Source organism: Aquila chrysaetos, chromosome 20, assembly GCF_900496995.4.
Source record: "Aquila chrysaetos chrysaetos chromosome 20, bAquChr1.4, whole genome shotgun sequence".
Classification (NCBI taxonomy): domain Eukaryota; kingdom Metazoa; phylum Chordata; class Aves; order Accipitriformes; family Accipitridae; genus Aquila; species Aquila chrysaetos.
The window spans coordinates 3,370,221-3,385,567 of NC_044023.1; the positions used below are offsets into that span (position 1 = coordinate 3,370,221).

The 15,347-nt window shown below is 38.5% G+C and overlaps 1 protein-coding gene across 1 annotated transcript in view; it reads right to left on the reverse strand.

Annotated features, from left to right (window-relative positions):
- Window positions 1-15,347, reverse strand: part of SLC6A1 (solute carrier family 6 member 1) — a 63,098-nt gene that overhangs the window by 46,920 nt on the left and 831 nt on the right. The gene's annotated exons all lie outside the window — the stretch shown is intronic.

Genomic DNA, 15,347 nt, shown 5'->3' on the forward strand with positions numbered 1-15,347 from the left:
ATGTTTGTGTTCTATCACATGTCAGCAGCTATAAACAACAGCCTCAAGGGTGCTTCTCCCCCCGTAAACAAAGGAAGTCTTTATTCCTGTAGTAGTAGATCTTTCATGAAAACTGTGAATCTTGTCTGCTACATGGCAGAGATAACTCATGCTCCTGCTAAATAAAGATCCCTAGAAATAAATTATTATGTTGGAGACATTTATTTGCAAGACAGTTTAGACATCCTCAAACACAACTCATTCAACGGTATATTATGCATTTCAGATTCCTCTGCACATCCAACCAGTGATGGAATTTGACCTCTGATTTTAAGGAAGCTGTCATCATTATTCAAATGAAATATAGAGCCTTGTTTTAAATTGAATGGAGATTATTTTAGTTTGCTGTTCTAGAAGTGGAAATATTTTGTGGAAGCAACAGTGACATTAAGTAGGTGGGACTCAATTAATCCTATAAAAAAAATAAACGGAAGCAGCAGTCATTTGTGATGATACCCATCCTGCAGACAGAACAATAACCAATTCAGCTTTCCTGGTGAAAATAAGGACTCTCCCCTGCAAAATGTCACAGCAGCCCAGCTGTCATCCAGTCAACATTTTATGCTCCCCATAACCATGTCTAAATACACAGAACTGCATTGTGAACTACTGTAAGCGTATCAAGGTCAGTGGAGCTATGGCTTTCTGCAAAGATCCCTGGGCTTTCTCATTTAAACTTCCAACCTCTCTTCCAGCTCCCTGATCTCCACTACAAGAGCTTCCTGCTGGAAAAGCAAGACTCATTTCTAGCAGCTGTGCGTAAATCCTCCATCTTGAAGGTAGGAACATAATGGAGAAATACTGCTGTACAGCTAACATTCCTAGCTAGGACCACAGAATAAATCTTGTTTACAATCAGTGACAGAAGATAGACAACTACACAATTACTTCACACACAAACACAGCAAATGCCTTAAAAAAAAAAAACAAACAAAAAACAAAGCAGTGTGACCTTAACTAGCCCAGCCCAGTAGAACAGACAAGTGAATGCAGTGAATCTACAGATAGTTTCTATGTGAAACCCGTTGTAAGCCTATCTCAGCATAATCATTGATAATATAAGTATAGCAGAATGTATGGTACCCATGTAAATCTTTTTACACCAGCCATTCTCTGCTGAAGTACATGAATACAGAGTTGATGAATAAAACTATCTGGAGACAGCCATACTTTTTGCTTTCAGACACAAGATAGCATCTGGCATGTGTGTGAGCCTAAGTGTAACAATCACTTGTGTTCTTCATTCTGACCCAATGTTTGTTCTTAAACAACAATTCTTAGGGGTTCTGTTGTTTGCTTTTTTTTAAATGGCTACAGCATTCCTCAGAATTTTTTGCTTGCTTACTAATTTTGCTCCTAATTCAGAAGCAAGAAAGTGTGACAAGTCTGAGGTACTGCAATTTGAGGCTGTTACCTGCTGCTATTCAAAGCTCTTCAGCTACAAGCTCTTCTCTCAGACCTAACGTCTTCAAGGAGCCCAGTGCCAAATCCCACACCTGCTGGGGAAAGCCGGATTACTTAGAGCAGACCTGCTTGTTACCATCCAGCCAAAAACCAGCAGACCAAGTGGAATAAAATGGTGCATGAAGGACAAAAAATGTCCACAGTTATGTTGCTTGGCCATTCTTTAATCCCAAAAAGGTCCGAGCCGGAGCAGCCACTCTTGCAGCACCAAGTAGCAATCATCTCAGCACTGCTTCTGCTACTGTTGCCAAAAGTCTCCTATGTGCAGCAAGGCAGGCAGGGAGTTGGGTCTTGATAGTTTTCATCTGCTTTACAAAGAGGACACCAGAGGATAATGCTAGACTCTTTTCATTGTGGCCATTCCTTTGTAGTGTTAATTATTTATATGTCTTTCTATCCACAAGGGAAGTACAACTGATATATCTTTGTGCAATTACAGCTGTTTTCCCTCATTCTGTGCTTCAACAATAGGAGTGCATTTGCTAACAGCTTAGCTGTCCTCAAGCTGCACACCTCTGTCTCCCTCTAGGAAGAAAACAGCCCATAAATCTGCACATTTTTTTTTGTTTGGTTTACTATATGTTTATCAGTGTTACCCATTACCAGTGTGATTTTTAGATTGTCTGCATGGAGCAAGGAAGCAGCTAATCTTGACTGTAAATACATGAACGTGATTAAAACCCACAATATGTTCTGGCAAAAAAATAAGCTTTTGCAATAGCTTTTGAGGAAGCCCGAATACAATGCATTTCAAGACAACACCTATATAACCTTTAAAGAAGGAAGATTATTCCCCTGCACCTCCATCTCACCTCTAACATCAGTACATCTATAAATGAAAAGAATTCATCTGTAGCCACAATACACATGGCTTCTAACTAGCAGGTACATGGACATTCACATATTTAGCCACCATATCTTAGGCACCTCTCAGCAACTCTTTTCTTTAACCTCTTGAAGCAAATCACAACGTAAGCAGCTCTGCCCTTGCAGTGCAATTCTGTTGCAATTTTCTACAATTTCAAAAATACTGGCAAAAGGAAAATATAGCGACCTCATGAAAGAAAACCAACATCTTACAGGATTCACTCAGAAAGCATTTGTTCCTCAGAAATAAAATAGCTTTTGTGTTGCTCAGAAGACAAGGCAGCAAGTTCTTATGTAAAGAACAAAAGAACAAACTAAACAGGGTCACCTTTCTAATACTGTCAATGTTAGTATAGACATGATCAGCAAATAAGTGTGTGGGGGTTTTAAAATAGACTTAAAAAAACCCCAAAAACCTAGGAAATTTGTGAAGGTTTTCAAAGGTCCATCTAAGCATCTCCCAAGCCCATACTTATCCATTACTAAACTGCTTTGGCTAAGATATACATAGTCTTTTAAAATAAAAAACATTCTTTGATAATTTTCATTTAAACCTTCCCCACCCTGAATATTTTACCTTCATAAACTACCCATTTATTTTTATGTAATCTGCATAAAGACAGACAGAAGTGGAATATAATGCTGAAGGTCAATTTTCAATATTAAAAAGTATAAAGTGAAAATAAATAAATTCCACCAGTCACAGTTCAACTCCCCTTTGTGGGAGGAATTAGACTGAGACAAATCAAAATGTTCCACGGCCTCTCTAAATTGCTTTTGAACATTGTCCTTCAGCACCTCCCATTCTTTATTATTTATATCAAACCCAATTTCCACTGAGACTACACTAGTAGTATGTCATCAGTCTGTAAATCTGTCAAGTCCCTTGGAGACCCTTGGCAACCGCTTCTGTAAATCTAGCACCTCCTTGGAAACTCTTGTTGTGTAAAATCAAAATCATCCTCGTGCTCAGTGGAAATTGATATACTTGGAGTAGCTGAATGCAAATGTGGGAAAACAATCTTCCTTACAGTCCTCCGAGTGTCACTGTGAAGCAGAACCATCAATCTCCTTTTTCAGCCAGCCATGAAGATTAAATTCTACCACATGTATCTATGCACTGTCAGGTATTGCTGCTTTTGCTTAAAGGCTGCTATGAGCACTTGAGAAGGGAGTTCTGAATGATAAACCATAAACAGTCTCTATTTGCTTGTATTAAAAAAAAATGTACAAAGCCCTTCCTCTACTCCTTACTGAACCTAGATGCCAGGGCCAGATTCACAACGAGTAAAAATTACTGTTGAGCCATTGAAGTCACTGACCTTTCCAAGGTAAGCATTTGGCTCACTTTCCTGCTGTTTTCTTCAGAACTCCTCATTCCCTTCTCAAATACACATGCTGATTATTGAAACATTATTGTATTTAATCCAGCAACCATCTTACATGCCAGAGTTTTTGTGGGTTTTAGGGTTTTTGGCAGGATAGGGGAGAGGGTGGCAGCTGCATTTCTTATCAGACTTACGCTCCCAAAATCTATTCAGCTACAGGGTGTTAATCGTTACTTTATAATCACTCAATTCCTGCAGCTTTGGTACAGTAAACAAGGCAGAATTACAGAATGTTGTGCACTAGATGCTACACAAGACCTTAGCAGTCAGCAGCAGCTTTCAGTTTCAGTGGAGTTCAACCGAGAAAAGTCACCTAAGGGATAACATGAAAGTTGATACATTGGTAACCTAGATGGTTTTCCACAGAATGACAGCAGCAGATTCCCTGTCTTTCATGTGTGTTTGTTATCTGGCCCCTCAAACTCTACTTCGTTCAGAAAAAATGTAAGTTGAAAAGATACTGTACTATAAAATCAGTCCCTGCCTTTATCAAATTAAGCACCATTTTGAGATTGAAAATTCCTGGAGGCAATGCAATAAACATCAACACCATAAACCACCACAAAGAGGAAGCATATTCACTGGCGTTCTTCATGGGCACTTTGAGCCAGGCTGCTGTATGTATTTATAGATATTCCTAAATATGCCCATACTTAAAAGCTGAGTATTTCTTTAAAATCGTGACAGTACCAGGACAGTACCAGATAGTCCAAGGACAAAGAAGTAACAATCAGTAACTGTGCCACTGCTACATGTTCATTCAGAACCATATTACCACCTTGTTATGGTGACAAGCCATTTCCAGCTGGGTGCACAGCATAGGCCAAAACAAGTTACACCTGACAATCGGTTAGAGTCTGTTCACATTTATCCTAACTGAGAAGCACTCTCTAATCCAAGCAATCATCTTAAACATTGTCAAATGACAGCAGGAGCATAACTGACAGTAGGAAAATATAAGAACTACAGAGTATATGCACACATATATATACACACGAACACACAGTGTGATGTGTGTGTATTTATATGTATACATACACACACATATGCAAACCTAACCGGCTAATCCCTGAACACCTGGCAGAAGGTCCCAGTCTTCATTCACATAACAGCCGCACACAAAGTGACCGCAGGGGACAAGAAGCACTACTCAAACTAGGTGCAGCAGGAAGGGCTTAGCCAAACTGGTGGGTGACTGACACCACAAGTCAGGTTTCACTCAGGTGGGGAAGGCTTACTAATATGTACAGCAACATCTAATGTCCAAGTGCACTAATTCACTTACTAAATTCAACATATAGTTTCAAAAAAAGACTAAGGAGTTCACCCACAAATTATTACATAATCCCAGAAAACGTTAAAGGTTTACAAAAGAAATTACAAACTGATGGCTTTAATTAAACATACCAGAGTGCAGCGCCACTAGTCCCTTACTATGTTTAAGTGGTCTAAAATTTAACTGTCTATACATTACAAAGCAGGCATCTTGGTTATAAATGGGCATCTTTGATGATATCTCAGTTTGTCTTGGCTGTACAAAAAAACCCCAGAAGAACTCCAGAGAAGCTGATCCTGTACAACCCGTTTTTTTGAATTGGCAATAAAACTAGGTAGTCTGCTGGGATGTGGTGGTAGGATCTAAAACCAGGAACAGTAGTCAAGAAAAAACAGAAACAGCAGTCAAGAACAAACTGAATGGATATCTTAGCACCACATTTGAGATGACCCATACTGATGAACAACCCTGCAAATAATGCCCAGAGGGCACAATAGCCTAGCTTTTCTAAATACATCCTCTCAGACACATTTCTGACAAGTAATACCTCAGATATATTTTAAGTTACCCATCTCTTCCTCAAGATAAGTATCTTATTAGAGCAGACACAGAAAACCTCACTAACTCACAGTTCCTAAAGTTCTGATACTTTTAAGGTAGATTCAGACAACACCCAGAGATTCAAACAGCATGAGGTAGGTACGAAACAATATACATCATCTCCAAAAACCTTGTAAAATCAATAATTACACAGGATCTTTTCTAACAGGAGGTTTTCCAGGGATTAAAAAAAAAAAGAGATAAAAACAAAAAACCAGAGACCTTCCCATAAGTCTCAGGTGTCAACAGCACTTTTTTTGTTGTTGGGGTTTTTTTTTAATAGTTGCCAGAAATTTGCGTCCTGAGACAAACTCCTCATGGTGAAAAATTTGGGAAAGCAGATCTAAGAAAAAGTTTAAAGGGTATGTATCCCCACACGTTAACTTGGGAGGAGGGGAGTAGCAGGTTTGATTCAGTAACATTAGAACCGGGGAAGTTGCAACTTTTACCTTTAGAGAGACGACAAGTGGCTAATTGCCAGCAATCCTGCTGAAGGCAAGCAAGAGTTTCTGGCATCACCCCTCCCAGGGGGGTACCATTAGAAAGAGAGTTTTAATTTGCATTATCTCATCTGCACAATCATTCTGAGCAATAGTGGACCCAGCTGCCTTTCACTGAGGAACAAACATGGCCTAGAAATCTCAACTGAGTCAAGGAAGCAAGATCCTGAAGCAGAGTATGAGCCCCTGTTGAGATCACATGCCAGGGCTTACCTTTGGTGAAGCAGTGCTTCACCAGGTAGACCACTGACAGACCTTTGCTGGATTATGCCAGTGAGGATCTGGGCTATTTGGACAATAACTGGAGTTTCTATGTTGTTATTCCAGGACCCAGAAGACTTAGGCTGCAGAATTATAGCAAAACCAGTCCTGCTTCATTCATCTCTATGCAAGATTGCAGACAACTCTAGCAGCCCACTAATACTATGCTATCCCGGTAGATGTTGCCACTCCAAAAGGTGTGATTTTCATACATCTGAAGAAAAAAGAAGCCCAACCTCAGAAAAAAACCAGAATGAAGTGCGGTCCTGTTCACACAGAATTCCTCCAAATTAAAACCTGCATGTTTTACCTTCTGCCAGCTTGGTGAAATGACCAATATTGCACTCATCCTCTTGGCTGTCAATGAGTGTGATCTTTCTTAATCACAGTATTTTACACAGCTATGCCACTAATTAGATTTGTCCTCGACAAGCTGGAACAAAAATGAACTTTTCAGTGGCACACCACCAGCAGCAATGAAAAGGTACACTGGGGAACTGTGATAGTGTGCAAGTGTCCAGGTGACAAGCCACCGTATGAAACATTATATAGGTAAAAGTTCAGTTTCCTAAGGCCTTCTATTGTCACTTTTAACTCGGGGCACTCACCCATAGTGCCTCAGTTCCAATACTTCATTAACTCCGATTTAACACAACTGTTAGGACACTGTCAGCTCAAGAAGGAAAGGCCGTGAACCTAACAATACTCTCAAGTAGTTCTGACCCCTTCTTCTCCCCTCACTTGCAAAAGTCAACTTTTTTCAAATTAGGAAGATCTCTCTGGGTTTAGTCCAGCTGACAAGCTTCTCTCACTTGCTCTCACTAGCACAAAGCACAAAATTTATAAGAAATTCAAGAAATCTTGCAATCAATATGCAGCACAGATCTCTGCACTACAGCAGTTACATTATCTTGTGTGGCACATGCACTGTTCCCATGGCAACCAGCATCCTTCATCCAACTCCATTATTACGGCTATTTGAGGCTTTCAGAATCTCTGGTGTCCAAGCCATGGCTCAGAGCTACTTTGTGCTAATAAGCCTCAAGAATAGATACAAGAAGAAAAGAAGAAAATACAGCAAACTCTGTTTTGCTAATCTAGAAGCAACATGGAAAGCAAGAAGTGGCATGGGGAATACAATTCGATCAGCTAAAGGGAAGCAACTCTTATATAACCATCTTAATTGAGACGAACATAGTTCAAATTTGCTATAGCCTTGTAATTCCAGAAAAATTAACAGTCAGCTCAATAATTTTGTTGATGAAGAATGGCTTTGTAACAGGTATGAAGAAACAAAAAAATCTTACTGTACATCTATTGCAATATTAGTTTCTCTATCATTGATATCAAATATATCTTTATTTTTAAAAGGACTGAGTTTGTAACTATCTGCAGAGCAGTTCAAGAAAATAATTTGATTTTGACCTTTTTATGATGTCCAATATTAAAGTTTTAAAGGTCTATTATCAAAATGTATAATCTTTATAGTATAATCTATATTTGGTTTATATAAATTGTCCCTAAACACTTTAAGTAAGCTTTCTCTATCAATAACACCACTTTTTTTTTTTTAGCATTTAAGCATTTCCACATCAAAGCATTACAGCAACCTCATTATGCTTTGCACAGCTTAATACAAAGTTTCTCTTAGTCACCAACCAGGGAATTTCAGGCAGAAAATAAATAACCTAATTTATTAAAGCGACCCTTGACAAATCATCCCCAAGTTGCTAGCTAGAGGTTTTATCCCTGTGAAATACACATGGGTCAGTAGGAACAGAAATGCTTTGAAGTTGGAGGGTTTGAAGGCTCTTAAAAAGATGTTAAAATAAATAAAGAAGGCACTACACTAGAAAATGCCCTTACAATTGCCAACAGAGACTGACAGGCTGCTGAATCCAGTGGATCTTTAGCTATACTTAAGCTTAATTTTGCTCAGTACCTGTTCAGAAAGAACAGTAATTCTTTAAGTGTCTTGAACACTGTCTACCCTCAGCTATGCTGGCCACATTCATTCACTGTCAGGTCAGGTGTATCCGTTGCTATTCAAGGTAAGCAAGGTCAAAAGCAAGGTCAGTCTTCAGAACAGACCCGTCAGGGAGGTGAACAAAACCAGCTGGTGCCACTCTCACAACGCCCTATCCACCCACAGAGCATCCAGGCATCAAGATCAACAAAGCCCAGTTTCACATGGCCTCTATGAACAGCTGGAATAGCAGGTCTCATGAAGCTCACTGAAGTAGGAGTCCTTCTCCCTTCCGCTGCTGCCATGCTCCAGCTCCAAAGCAAACGCTGCGTCCCAAACTGGAGCCCAGGAGGACTGCTGTCAGGTCCTGTTCTTTCAGGCTGGGCAGAGGTAGTTCAGGGACAGTAACTGACATTACACTTGAAGAATGATTTTCAAGCATTAGTGATAAATATTTAAATATTAGGTTCTACAGAAAATAAGATATAAACTTCCACTGCTGATAAATGACATGCTAAGCATTGAGGAAAAGCAAATAAACCATTGTTCACAGCTACTGTCACCATTACGTGTACATGGTGCTGTTTGCAACCTGAAAGCCTCCTGACCTGCTTGTGCCCTCACCTCGCTGTTCGTGCATCTAACAGGTGCAACTCATTGTTTTATCAACTCTGTGCCTGATATCAGTCTCCAAGCTGATGCTGCCTGTCTAAATAGGTGAACTCATTTCAGGAAAGTGAAGAAAGCATGATTACTATTTGAGAATGTAACTTCCGTAAGGTTTAAGTGTCTTTACATTTGAGGCTGAAAGCATGTTGCTCTTCAACTCTGGGACAGATACTGAATTCTGCTCATGTTTGACAGCTAGTGAAATCAATGGAATTAAATTCAAGTAAGCCCACAAAGAAGCTTAACATATTTAACCATATAGCTTTCTGCTATTAAATAGTTTGCAAGAGGAAAAAGGCATGGAATTTTCCATCTACGCCTTCCCTTTGGAACCTGCATAACAAGTTTGCACAACTCTAATTTTCTTGCTCATGAGATTGAAAAACCTCTGTTTTCACAGATAAGATATGGAGAGATGATCCAGGAATGCTTAAACTGCTCTTCCTTTTTTTGTGCTTCAACCCAGGGATGGCTGCTTACTTCCACTTCAAATACAGGTTCTGCATTGCCCTCCTGTACATGACCCGCAAGCGATACTAAGATGGGACGGCTGGGTGAAGCAAACCAGTAGACGCAGCTGAAGAAGATGACATTGTGTTACCCTGAAACCCATCTGCTAAGCTAGAGAGGATCTGTTACACAAGAGCAGCAAGATCCTTGAGGAATGATATTCTTTCAGAAATGTTAAAACCCTGCTCAAATAATCCCAGTTAATTTTAATTTCGGAAGGTTAGATAGTCCTCAGAATTTTCTCTAATTGCATATTCCTCAGAATAGACTCCTCTGGTTGCTCTGTAATCAAATCATAATTAAAGCATCTGTGTCATTTTATCTATCCCTTCCTGCTATTTGTAGCATTTACAGAAGTCAACAAAGATGCAGCATGCAAAATTTCCAGCATCAAGGCTCATCATCAGAGCAATAATAGGGATTTGTGCTAGTATGACTGTCTGAGTGTCTCCTTAGGCTTTCATTAGCCTTTAAAAACAATTGAGGAAGCGAAGAATACTAAACAGTGCCCTCCTTGTTGTATCCACAACAGGAGGCCATGTTTTATTCCTGTGATACTTGTTTTTAAAACAGCTGCCTCATTTCATCTCAGCTTCACTGAGAAAACAGTCATGCAGCAGGAAAACAGTTGTCATAGCCTGAAATTAAGAGATATGTTAAACAGCAATATCACCTTGATAGAGAAAAATATTTTGAGCACTGTATCAGTTGTCAGACTGCATCTCCACTACATTCAGCCAGGAAAAAATCCAAACAAAAAACTACCAATAAGCAAACCGATTCCCCTGAGCTGTATTGCAGAACCCCCAAATTAACTAATTCTAGGGTTCAGACTGGTGAAGAGTTGGTGATATGTGCCCTTTACCTTCAAGGGTAAGTCACATTTCAGAAGAAAGGTGATTGCACAAAGTGCACAAGATCTCCCCCGCCCCTCCAACACCCACTACTCAGAAGTGATGAAAACCTGAGCAAACTTCTCTGGGAAAACAGTTTGCATCTTGAGCTTAGTTCTACCCATTTTACTTCAGAGGGAGGAAAAAAAAAAAAAACCCAAACTAGAATTTCTTGCACAAGCACAATTCAAGATCAGACTGAGACAATTTACTTACGAATTTTTAATTTGTATTGAAAGGAATACATTAATAAGTAACTGAAAGCATATATTTTTTCAAAAGAAAATTTTGTGATGTATTTATTCACCTCTGACATGACTTCTTCCTTTCTTCTGGCCTAGATTTTGGTCTTGTTATACAATTTGGTAAAGTTACAGAACGAACCTCAACAGTGTAGGCATTGCTTGATAAGCATATGAATACAATTGGTATCAGAAGTACTGATTTTTCACTGCATGCTTTTCATGATAACATCATTCTGATTAAACATTAAAACAATCGTTATTTTACACAGAAAAGATTCAATTCGCACCAAGATTATTCTAAGACAGCGCTACAGACTAAAATCAGCATTAAGTTTGCTAACAACATATCACATCTTTTAAAATATAAAGGTCAAAACTGGAATAAAATAAAAAATTTCCAGCTTAACAAATCACTCAGTTATTCTTAAATAACTTCTATTTTTAGATAATGAATTCTTTCAGAAATAATTTTGAGTGGAAAAGTGATTTTGGAACAATTGATACCTAAATATGCTTAATTTAAGTCTTAAATAGAAAGCCTTTTCATATCTAATAGATAATGTTAGCTACCAGTGTGCAAGGCCCAAATCTGGATTTTATTTTATTTCTTTTAGGGGTTTTTGGGTGTTGTTTAGGGTTTTTTTGATTTTGTTTTTGCTTTTTTTTTTTTTTTTTCCAAACAGACAACAGTGGCACATCAGAATTCTACAGAGTAAGACAAACACAGGACTTCTGAGACACCAGAGTGATTACTGAAAGCACTGCATCAGTTACAGCTGAAGTCAAAGGACTTGTACCTGTTATACCTTGTGGTCTCCCTGTAACCCACAGGGTTCTTTTGGAACAGAGCTGTCATTAACACAATACAAAGCAGAATTATTGTTAAGAGTGGCATTTTTCTGCACATTTAAGCCTGATCAGTGTAGCAATGTGGAAATATCAGAATGTTAATGTAAATGGTTTGGGTATGTTTCCTTGGGGAAAAGCCAAAGCATGACCTCTCAAGCTAATGTTGTTCCAGCTACACTAGTGCAACCGAGAGCAGCATTTTGTCCTTGGTTTGCAGATTACATCAGCTCTGTTGTGGACGTGGTCAGCATCTTCTGTGTTCACAAGCTTGCATGTTGGCCAGATCTTGAACAATTAAAATTATTGCAAAATACATTTGTGCAAAAATAAAAAAAACCCAAAGGGTTTCTTGGAGAGTAAGGATTTGTTGTTCGTGTTACACTGTGTGACTTTCCTTCTTCAAATTCCTTCGTAACAGAAAGGAGGGTAGAGTATATATACAAAAATATATTTTTTAAGTATTTTACTTCCTAGTATATGAGGGACCAAATCCTGTCTGCATTCTGTAAACAGCACTCTTTATGCAGCTGGCAGATTTTTTTTTCATCAGTAAAGAAGATCCAGGTGTAGATGAATTTACTTATCAGGTTACTTTCCAATCTGACTGAACAAAACACATTTCAAATATCCAACCGCTGGTGTTGCCCTTATAAAAGGCTCACACAAGTGGCCTGAGAAAGTCTCAGATTTTATAGATAATATTTTCCCCTTGAAAATCTACGTAAAAAAAAAAAAAGTAAATCCAATAATCCACTTGGTATTTCATTCTATTCTCACACAGAGCTTAAGACAAAAGCAGAAGTTGGGGCTGAAACGCTGGCTATCCTCACACTGACAGTCAAAAGACATGCTTCTGGAAGCAGGGAACAAAATATCTCAGTCGCTAGAAGTTCTGAAGCACATCAGTTGTGGGTTTTTAAAGCCAGAAACCAGATAATTCACCCATGATCTGAAAGCAGCTTAGTCTTGCGGTAGATGGCAAAATTCTAAAGATTGCATTTCTTATTGCTATTCGTACAACAAAAGACTTCGTTGCCTTGTCCGTTGTTTTACTGAGCCACTGCAACAACTGACCTTGTCTTTTAAGTGAGATCTGTCATGACTGTGAAAGTGTTCACTGTCTTTCTCTATTTGGCCACGTCTGCGCTGTCATCGCCTGTTCAAAGAGGTCAGGACTGCAGCATCAACCTTCCATTACGAGCATTCAGAAAGGCTTTGAGGTGCACTGCTTTCTGCATTTTATGTAACCAAATGTGTCACCATACTAAAAGCACAACCATGCAAATGTCACAGATGACCATCTAACATGCAGTTGAAAGGCACAGATATATCCCCAAGTCCAAATTCATTTTTTGTTTCCAACATTCAAGGCAAGCACGAGTTAGAAGAAATCATGGTAAGTAGAAAATCCTAAGATAACTTGAAAAGAAATTGTCACCAAGGATTCTCTTCAGAGATAATATTTTTTTTCCAAATCACTTGTTCGTAGTTGAGTCATCCCAGAAAGCATTTAAAGCTTGTGGAAATTTGTCACTGCATATAGGATGATGAGTGAAGAATTCTTACAGATTATTTAGAAATTTCCTTTTTGCATCTGTAGCTTCAATTGCACTTACATGGTGAATAGACTCAAAGATACAGTCAAAAACATCTTCCCCCACCACCTTCCTACTTGTTCCCAGTCCTCATGTTCAATTACTACTCTGTTATACTTAATAGTGCCATCAATGCTGCAGTACTTTAGCAATAATAGAAGCATCACATCAGCAGTCAGTATCTTCAGTAAATACATTAACCACCAACTCGTTCATGCTAACAAATCATTGTTTACTTTTGAAATGCGTTTTAGCAACCCACGACATTCATGAATCAAGCGAGATTGGTGTATGCAGCCTCTGAATGTTATGAGACAGACTCAGCTTTTAACTTTACCAAACGAAACTACATGTTCAATAAAGCGGACATGATAATTGCTTCATTTCTCCATTTTCCACAAGCACATGAAATAGTAAGATTTACGCACAGAAAATGCACACAGCCCTGTCTAGAATATTTCGGACTCATTGGGTATGAAGAAATTCATGATCCCCAAACTACTATTTATCATGAAAACAACTGCCTAAAATTTATGCAGACCCATGCTCATATGAACACACACATGATAAAAATAAACTGTAAAAACTAGCAGTCCATCCTGATCATCACCAAACGACATCATTTGTACCTTTATCCTCAGAAGAAACAAAAAACGAGTGATTTCTTACACATTCTACAAACTCTAAAGATTTAGAACTCTCTTACAAGGAGTCCCCTACAGTGCCAGTGCTGATATTAAAATGCTTCAAACTTATCAATGGTTAAATTATGCTACCTAGTTAAAAGAAAAAATAATATTGAGCTGTCAGTTCTTAACACAGTATTAACATGTCAATTTCTGACCAATTTCATCCATTTACCATTAGGACTGAAATTTATTTTGGCAACTGAAGGAAGATACCAGCTTATGTTTTCTCTGTTTCCCCTGCCCCACCTGAAGTATTTAGATTCACACACATTAAGTGACTTGATCCCCAACTAAAGTCCATTTGAACTGCTCAAGTTGAGTGTCTGAAATTCAAGTCACTTTTGCACCTGCACACGAATTTATTAACTCCAAGTTTTAAATCACTGCCCTTCATATCTAGGTCTCCACACTTAAAACATAAGCTGCCAAGTTCCTCAGATTTTGAAGTAACAAGGATCAGCCACTGTCCCTTTAATGTTCCACCTCATCTCCAAAAGGAACGTCTTTTTACTAGAGCTCAGTGTGATTCACTGGAATTTGCCAGGCAGGTCAGGAAATCCCCTGAAGCAGAGGAAGAATATTAAAGAGATGGGACATGTATATCAAATCTCATTACTGTTCTCTTATGAGAATCAATCAAGTGAAAGGACATGATGATGTCATTATGACATCATTTACTTTGGGATTAGAAATTCACAGCTACTTAGCAACCAAAGCTGTCCAATACAGAAGTAAGAGATCCACTGGAAGATGTTATCATCTGACCCATTTACTGCAAGATAAATATTTGTCAATTCTTGTTTCAAGACTTTATAAGACATACAATAACTTAAGATCCCCATTGTTTCGAGTACAGAATATTAGAAATAAAACATTCTCTCTGAACCTTTTTTATTAATATCCAAGTACATTTTTTTACCCCATAACAGCTCATATGCACGTTCCCTCACAGGCATCTTCCTTTTTACCTTCTCATAGATCTAAACCCTAAAAATGCAAGAAGAAAAAAGCTTGTGCAAAACAGACTTTATTATTTTAAGAACTACTATCTCTATCAGAAACGCAAACCTCTCATAGTGAAGGGAGACCAATATAATTGCATAAGAACGCAAGCTTAGAAAGCATGTTTATTTCGATAAACTAAGCTGAAAATATCTAGTTGATGAGCTCCAGTGTCTGCCAGAAATTCCAACAAAGATAAAAAATAAAAAGCTTTGTGCATGAAAAAAGAATTGGTCGCGCTACTTCTGTGGCTATTTCTGGGACCTGAAAAGGGTTTGATGCCCGGAATCTATGCCTGACCTGATTTTCTTTAAAGTTCACTCATGTCTGTTGTAAATACAGTTTAAACGAGTTCTAAAGCAAATGGCCAAAGGTAATACAGGAACTGAAATTATAACTAAATCTTTAAATCCATTACCAACAAGCTAGAAACAGAGCACTAGGCTGACACTTCACGTTTTCAAATCCAGGCTCTGCTGCAGACTAACAGAGCATTGGAACGCATTGAATATTAAACGAAAGAAAATAAAACAC